Here is a 9,498-nt window from a genome sequence, read left to right on the forward strand (position 1 = left end):
CCCATATTTGAAAAGTGTAAATAAAACATAGGTGCCCAAGCCGAGAAGAGAAGCATGGTTGTCATCTGCAGCGGGGTCTGAGGAACCTGGGAAGCTTTTGGAATCAGTACAGTTTGGCATCAGAGCTTCTGCTCTGTCACTACTGGATGAGTAGCATCATTTGGCTCTGTCATTTCTAAATTTTTAAAACTAACCCTCACTCTCCACATCCTTAAAAATAAAGATATTAACAGATACTGACCTTGGTGGCTTTCACAAGAGACTCTTGTCTTAGTATGTGAACTGTAACACACAGACTTGCAGGTAAGCACTTGAGGATCAGCTCTCTTGTCTCAGAGAGCTTTCCTTCCATCAGATGCATTAACCATTGGAGGAGAGGGAAGCTCTCGGGGCCAGCAAGCTTAACATATGCAGTGGCTAACTGAGATGACAGATGGCTCATCGCCTGGACTCCGGCAAACCCCTAGGGCAGCTGTTCTGAACCTTCCTAATCTTGTGTTGTGTCCCCTGCCCCACCATAAGATTACTTTTGTTGCTACTTCATAGCTGTGTTGTTGCTGCTTTATGAATAGTAAATATTGGGTGTTCATAATATTGGATAGGTGACCCTGGGAAAGGGTAGTTTGACTCCTCAAAGGTGTTGAGCCCCACAGTCTGAGAACCATTGTCATAAGATGTTTCAAGAAAGCAGAGGGTGGGCTGGAGAGTTGGCTCAGTGGTTAAGAGCGCCGACTGCTCTTCCGAAGGTCCTGAGTTCAAATCCCAGCAACCACATGGTGGCTCACAACCACCTGTAATGAGATCTGATGCCCTCTTCTGGAGTGTCTGAAGACAGCTACAGTGTACTTACATATAATAATAAATAAATCTTAAAAAAAAAAAAAACAGCCCACAGCCCTAGCTGAATATTTGCAGAAATAAAAGAAAAAGTTTAAAAGAAAGCAGAGGGTTCTCATTAAGGTCAACCAAGGACCCTTAGAAGAGTGATAGTGTGTTCCAGAAGACTGTGGTGACCTTGGCTGATTTGTGTGAACACATCTGGGATTACCGAGTAGGAAGAGAGAGAGAGAGAGAGAGATCCTGCATCACTTTGGTGGACACATTGGCACAGAGAACTCCGTGAGCCTCCAAAGAGCTCCACAGAGAGCCAGTCAGAGCACTCCTAGCCAGATCTAGGAAGGAAGGTACCCAAACTTGCCCACTGGGAATTCCAGGTGGGAAGTCCAAAACCTAATTGGTTCCGACCTGGCATTTGCAGTGGGACAGGAAATCTAGCCTTGTTTGTGTGTGCTGCTTCAGGCAGGGTGGTATCTCTTCACTCACTCACAGTGATTGAACAAGGCCATGCCCTCTAGAGCCAGGTACTGTGACTGAAGCCGAACCTCCACAAACATCTGCAGGCAGGGCTGAGTTGGACCTGAAGGGTTCAGAAATTGGGGAACCAGGGAATAAGGAATGTGCTTGAAGCATCTGCTGCTGCCTTCTCTCAACGGCACTTTCCCACAGCCTTGAAACTGCTGGGGTTGCTTGGGAAGAAATGAACAAACAGAAAAATTGTTTATATGGGATTTATTAGACTGGCTTGTGCGATACATCTAGGTAGTCCCAATGGCTGTCTCACACTGGAGAGGCCACAAATGCAGTATTTGCTTAATCTATGATGACATCTATCTCAGCAGTCCCAACATGATGCTGAAGGCCTGGAGGATTACCAGACTGCCATGGCAACAAGATAGATGGTGTCAGGTAAGCCATTAATGTCAACCCCACAAGTCTTATTGTTAATACCTTCCAACTTGCAAGGTATTCTCTTGCTGTGCACTCCATCTCAGTTCACTACCAGTTGAAGCTTTTCCTACTGGTCGCCGGTGTCTCATGTTGGGGATACCTGAGTAGCCTGCTAATGGGTAGGCAGGAGCTGGTGGGAGGACTGGGGGCAGATCCCAAGGCCAGACTTTCCTTTCAGGCAGACCAGCACATTGCAGATGTGTGGAATACAGCACAGATTTCTCTGTTGCAGTCAGAGCTACAGGGCTTGATGGCATGATGCTCCCAGGGGCTGCCAAAGGTGAGCTGGTCCAAGCATCGGTGCTTAGCTTGTAATCTTTGTGAGTCAGCAGCTCAGACACTAGCAGTAAGAAAAGTTAGGACACAGAACTGTGATGAGCAGACGTCTGGAAGTCCTTCATCCCTAACTACTCAGTAAGCATGAGCTATGGCCTGCACTGCCTGAGGAGCAGGACACAGCAAGCCATAGTCATGTGGCGACACTCAGCTGAGGTGTGCTGGCATCCTTGAGGCCTGACCTGGTCTTAATTCTCAGCTTACAGATGGAAGCCCAGAAGAGTAATGAAGCCCTTGGTTCAGAGGAAGGAGACCCTGAATGAGACATGACCCTGACAGTGAGCCCAAGTGGGTGGCTCGGGGACTGGATCCAAGCCCAACCTTCCCAAGTTCCAGGGCCTCAAAATGACCCATGGTTTCCTGAGTCACCTCAGTGGAACTTCTGCTTTTGTGCTTGGTCTGGTTGGAGGTGCAGGGCCCACTCAGCTCACTGGATCACTTCAACAACAACAACAACAGCAACAGCAACAGCAATAGCAACAGCAACAGCAACAATGGATTGAAATGATGGCTGAACAATTAAAAACCTTTCTTATTCATGCAACAAACCTGAGTTTGGTTCCCAGAACACACATGGTTGTTCACAACCATCCGTAACTCAAGTTCCAGGTGATCTGAAGCATGCATTCACATGACACACACACAGACACACACAGACACCCACAGAGACAGACACACTCAGACACCCACAGAGACACACACAGACATACTCAGACACTCAGGCACACACAGACATACACGGACACCCACAGAGACAGACACACACAGACACATACACACACACACTCAGACACACATACACACACAGAAACACTCAGACACACACAGACACACTCAGACACACACAGACATACACAGACACACATAGACATATGCACAGAGGCACTCAGACACACACATACAGACACACACATACACACACAGACACATACAGATACATACACAGACACATACACAGACACACTCAGACACACAGACATACACATACACACACAGACACATACACAGACACACTCAGACACTCAGACACACATACACACACAGACACATACACACACACTCAGACACACACAGACACACACACACAGACACACACACAAACTCAATGGGTTGTTTCAAATAGGATAAAATGACAGTGTTTTAGTGAGATTGTCTGGGTGAGTTTTATCTCTAAAACAATGCGGGTTTGTAGAAAGAACAGAATTGCCCTCCAGAAGAGTTTGCTTATTGATTTTGAGGCAGAGTTTCTCTTTGTAGACCTGGATGTGCTGGAACTCACTATATAGACCAGCCTGGTCTTGAACTCAGAGACCTGCTTGCCTCTGCCTCTCAGTGCTGGGACTAATGGGGTGTGTTACTAAACCAGCAAAAGAAATTTATAGGCTCATGGTTATAGAAAGCCATGATAAGGCTCTGAAGGGAGCATTCAGAGAATAGCCACCATGTATAGAGAGCATAGTGAAGGTTCTGAAGAGGCCATGGTAGGTGGGGTAGGTAGGGGTGGAATGGGGGTGAGGCAGGGGCAGGAGCAGGAGCAGGGGCTGGGTAGGGGCTCTTTGAGGGTTAGTCTTCACTTGGTTGTGTGGGCCAAAAAGGAATGACTACCATCACACAGGATAGACAAGACTTTCTCCACTTGCTAGTCAGTGGTTAGCTGCTCAGACATATTCCAGTGAATGGGTCTACCCTTTGCAACTTCAAAGGAGGCTAGCTGTGAAACCCAGCCCTTCGTGCTCTGAGAGTTCAGAGTGCATCCTTTATCCTGGAAACACTAGACAGACCTGGAGGGCCCTTAAAACAGCTATAGACTGCTTTTTACCAAGCCTTCAAGGATGGGACTGGCATAGAGAACTCAGTGTACTGGAGAGTTTATGTCAACTTGACAGAAACTAAAGTCATCTGAGAAGAGGGAACCTGAATTGCGAAAATGCCTCCATAAGATTAGGCTGTGAGCAAGCCTATAGAACATTTCTTAATTAGTGATTGATCGAGGCCCAGCCTACTGTGGGTGGTGTCATACCTGGGCTGGTGGTCCTGGGGTCTATAAGAAAGCAAGCCATGTGGAGCAAGCCACCAAGCAGCACCCCTCCATGGCCTCTGCTTCAGCTTCTGCCTCCAGGTTGCTACCTTGGCTTCTCTATCTGATGGCCTATAAGCTGTAAGCAGAAACAACCCCTTTGCCCCCCAAGTTTGCTTTTTATCATCATGCTCATCACAGCAAACAGGGACATAAACAGGGACTGTGAGGGCATGGTGGCCAGACTTGCAATGTACCGGAATCATCTGGGCTCCTCAACTTTCCTGACCTTTCTTCTGACTACAGAAACAGTTTGCCTTATTAGAGTTGGCCTGGGACCCGGGCATCCAGGTAGGTCTTATGTGTCACCAAAGTTGGGAACCATGACGGTAGAACATAGACTAGTATAGCACATAGTTGATGGAAATCCAAGCAGCCAGAGACTGCTTTACATCCAGGCTACATTTACATCCAGCCAAAGATCTCCACATGGACCTTTGTGGAGTGCGGCACTGCACGGCCGTTAGATACCTGCATATTCCTATCATTTTCTTCAGGTATGTATACAAGGAGAAGCTGAAAGACTAGCATCTGAGGTCTGGCTTGGCTCTCTTAGCTCCTCTGGATATAAGAGGTTTCATAAGAGACCAGTCCCTGAGCATAGTGAATTGAGAAAAAAGATCATGTGTATGTCTATGAATGGATGAAACAAGAGAATTGTTTTGGCTACAAACAACCAAATACCCCATAGCCACGATGGCTCATTGGAGAGACAGCTGCTTCTCAAATGCCTTTCTTCTTTCTTTGTCTCTTTCTTTTTAATTGTGTGTGACACTATTTCTGGGGGACATGAACAAGTGTTTGCTCATCCCAGACAGAGAGCACAACAGCCCAAAATCCAACTTGGTGAACCATTTAGTTTTATTGGGGCTCTTTATAGGAACAGAAATGACTCAAAAATGGATTTTCACCAAAGCCCTCTTCATCCTGGGTGACAGCTCTGTTACAAATCTGAGATCGCTCAGAGATTCACCATGACTGTCTTAGGGTTTCCATTGCTTCAAAGAGATACCATGACCACAGTAACTTTTACAAAGGAAAGCATTTAATTGGGGCTGGCTTACAGTTTCAGAGGTTTAGTCCATTACTGACATGGTCATGAATACAAGTTTTAAAAACAATTTATTTATATTTATTTTACATGCATTAGTGTTTTGACTGCATGTATGTCTATGTGAGAGTGTCAGATCTTGGAGTTATAGACACTTGTTGAAGTGGAAACTTCTGGCTTCTTTGCAAAGTCAGTTATGTCGAAGGATGTTTTCCTGAAATGAACATAGATGAAAGAATGTTTTGCTCAAGCAGACATGTGAAAAAATGTTTCACTGAAGTAGACACAAGTAAAAGGATGTTTTGATAAACCCATCATATGAGAGGATGTGTGGTGAAGGATTCTTCATTAACAACAGGTTGTGCTGCTGCCTCTGTCATTAATTTGTGTTTACTATCCAGGATCTACTGAACTGAACTGCTGGTATATTCATGAAGTGCTTGCAAGTGGATCAAACTGCTGCTGCTGATTCCTGTAAATTACCAATTTTCTGACAACACAGAACAATTTCAAAACAGGCTCACTTACCCTGTGTCCTCATAGTATCTCTTTACCACCACTAACTCTGGTGGGTGGTGTGGTAGAAGGGTTAGGAACACTTATTAAAAGAAGGGTTTGAAAATTTTAAGCCTACAGTTGTAAGCTGCCATGTAGGTGCTAGGAATTGAATCTGGGTCCTCTGGAAGAGCAGTCAGTGCTCCTAACTGCTGAGGCATCTCTCCAGTTCCACATGAATAAATTTTAGTAAGAAGAAGGTTTTTATTCAGATTTCAGCACCAGAACTACACCTGAGAGAGCTCCCAAGATGCACCTAGTCATATAAGCCTAGGGCTTGTAAAGGCAAACCCACAAGATTATACGTGTTCTGCCTACATGTAGGAAGGGCCTTATTTTAACATGTATGTCTTGCAGTTGTCTTAGTTATCATTTTGGAGTGAGCAAGCTTGATTACAACAGCAGAAATAGCAGCTCACTTTATGACTTGCAACCTATCTTGCAAGAACAGAAAGTTTGGGCTGGTGAGATGGCTCAGTGGGTAAGAGCACCCGACTGCTCTTCCGAAGGTCTGGAGTTCAAATCCCAGCAACCACATGGTGGCTCACAACCATCCGTAAGGAGATCTGACTCCCTCTTCTGGAGTGTCTGAAGACAGCTACAGTGTACTTACATATAATAAATAAATAAATAAATAAATCTTAAAAAAAAAATGAACAGAAAGTTTTCACAATTAGTTAATTTTAAAAATAGTTTTTAGGGCTGGAGAGATGGATCAGCAGTTAAGACCACTGGCTCCTCTTCAAGAGGACTGGGGTTCAATTCCCAGCACTTACCTGACAGCTCTCAACTGTTTGTAACTTCAGTTCTCAGGGATCCAAAACCAGACATACCTGCAGGCAAGACAGCAATGCACATAAAATAGATAAATAAATCATTTTGAAAGTAATAGTCTTCAACATTTAGGGAAAGGGGAAATGGCCTGACAAGGTATGGCATGTACAGACTAGGGGTTTATATGCTAGAGGCATTTTGTTTCATATATCTATATCTATCTATCTACCTATCTATCTCCAGCATAGTATTAAAGCTAATATTAACCATAAAAGCTGGAAATCTGTAACACATTGTACAACATGTAGGCAAATCAACAGACTGGAGAATGTCCCTTGTACTGATATGGGCCTCTTCTAGTTAGCTCTGCTCATCTGAGTGTTTCTTAAAGGTCATTACTTCTGGTATAAGATAGGGGATGGAAGGGCCTAGTGAATCTGGTTAGTTTCAGGGACTTCCTGAAACTTCTGAGTGGTTTACTTCCTGAGTCTTAAGGAGCTTCCCTTTAAAACATCCTGTTACTTAAGGGGCTTCTCTACAGGACAGAATGTATCAGTGCACAGGGTATTGTCACACAACGATGTTAAAAACAATCTTTAAATATGCAAACTAGGCAGAAGTGTTGAATGGGCTCCTGGTAGCCTTGGGGTCCTATAGACCTTGAAGTCTGTCACTGTACTCAATAACCTTTTGGACTGAAGAAGGGCTGTATATAGACTGGAGGAAGGATGGGATTTCTCACATCCATCAAGCTGCCATACCCTCCTGTCTTAGTCAGGGTTTCTATTCCTGCACAAACCTTATGAACAAGAAGCAAGTTGGTGAGGAAAGCATTTATTTAGCTTACACTTCCATGTCGCTGTTCATCACCAAAGGAAGTCAGAACTGGACCTCAAGCAGGTCAGAAAGCAGGAGCTGATGAAGAGTCCATGGAGGGATGTTATTTTCTGGCTTGCTTCCCCTGGCTTGCTCAGCTTGCTTTTTTTTTTTTTTTTCAAGAAGTTGAAAAACTTGTATACAGCAAAAGCATTGTCTTTCAAAGAAGCAGGCTATACTATACAAAAATATCTCTCCTCATATATATCAGATTGAGGGCTACTATGAAAACATATAAAGAGTTCAAAATGTTATACATCAAGAGAATAAATAACCCAGTTTGAAAAACTGCATAGAAATGTAAATAATATTTACACAAATGGCTGAGAAATGCTTAAGAAATGCTCAATATCCTTAGTCACCAGGTAAATACAAATATCAGCTTGCTTTCTTATAGAACCTAAAACTACCAGCCCAGAGATGGGCCCTACCCCCTTGATCACTAGTTGAGAAAATGCCTTACAGTTGGATCTCATGGAGGCATTTCCTCACCTGAAGCTCCTTTCTCTGTGATAACTCCAGCTTGTGTCAAATTGACACAAAACCAGCCAGTACACCTATCATCTATGAGTCTAGATGCTGGTTACTGGAATGGCAGAAAAGATAGATGGGGGTAAGGTTCCAGGGTCAAGAAAAAAGCACAATTCAACAGTATGGGACCTTTTTCCAAATCCAAATGTTGCAGGGGCCAGGTGTTAGTGTACAGTCAATTCCACTGGCCTGCCTTCAGGGACCCAGCAATCGCTCATATTAGACCTGCCACTGCCAGGTGTGCCAGGTGTGTGCTAGGGATAAAAAGGGCTGCCAGCCACTCCAGCTTTCTCTCTGTGTTCCCTCTCTCTGCACACCTCCTCTTTGACCCCTCTTTCTGCCCTCATGAATGTTGGAAGCCATCCAGCAGCTCACATGGACAGGGTACATCTGAGTGGCCGGCCAGCACTGAAAGAAAGGGAAACTAGGTGGACGAGGAGAAATGGAGCCAAGACAATGTTCTGATCAAGGCTCAAATGTTTAATGGTGACTGCACTTATAAAGGGGTTGGGGGAGGCCCATTCCCACCAATTCATCCTTGGAGCCCAGCTGCAGGTGACCACGTGCAGGATAGGGTGTAGTCTCCGGAATAGCTCAGGGGGCCTCTCAGCAAGTAGCAGTATCTTGAAGAGGAACAGTGACAGTGGCTGAACAATAGAGTGATGTAGGGAGGAAGGCTCCACCTTAGGTAATCTCCTTAGTGGCAGCAAGGTCAAGGTCTGGCTCAGCCTGCTTCAGGCTGAGGGGAGGCTACAATTTCCTCCCTGTTATTAATATTAAAAAAAACTGGACTGAGGCATAAAATTTATTTATGCTCTATAGTCCTGCCTGGGAATTATGGTGGCTGGCAGCCGCGCCAGTCTTAGGAAATCTTAGATCTTCCTGAACCATCCAATTCCGTCTTGGAGGCTACGTGCAGCTAGTTTGTGTTATATTTCACACTAACATGGCTCTGTGGTGTGTTATCAACAGCCACGGCCTTTTGGCATGTACCTCTGTCTTAGATTGGTATGGTTCCGAGATCTGGGTGCCCATCATTGACTGTCCAGCCCTCATTAGCACACCTTATTCCCAATTCTGACCAAAGTCACAATATGTACTTAGAATGCTTCTTGATGATGATTAATAACTGCCACCTGCGCTGTTGGAGGCGAGGCTGTACACCAGGCTGACCTGCTTGAAAAACAAAGGTGGGACAGTGAAAAGCAACAATATAAAAGCTTTGTTGGAGAAGTCCAAGTACTCCATTCAGTTGCAAATTAGCAACGATCAAGTTTACAGTGTGGGGGAGGTGACTTTGAGAATTGCAGAAAGGCTGCGGCTTTTCTGGGAGTGGAGGCTGTGCTCCAAATTAACTTTTCGGCTAAAGAGGATTTTTAGCCATAATCAAGGTTAGAGTCATACTTACTAGAAGATTCAGGATCTGTGTCCTGTTGACAAACTAATCTCTCAGGCGTCCATCACGCTCCATCTTCTTTTTGTGAAAAAACACAGATCGAGCCCCTTCCCC

This window comes from Mus caroli, chromosome 16, assembly GCF_900094665.2.
Source record: "Mus caroli chromosome 16, CAROLI_EIJ_v1.1, whole genome shotgun sequence".
In the NCBI taxonomy this organism is placed as follows: domain Eukaryota; kingdom Metazoa; phylum Chordata; class Mammalia; order Rodentia; family Muridae; genus Mus; species Mus caroli.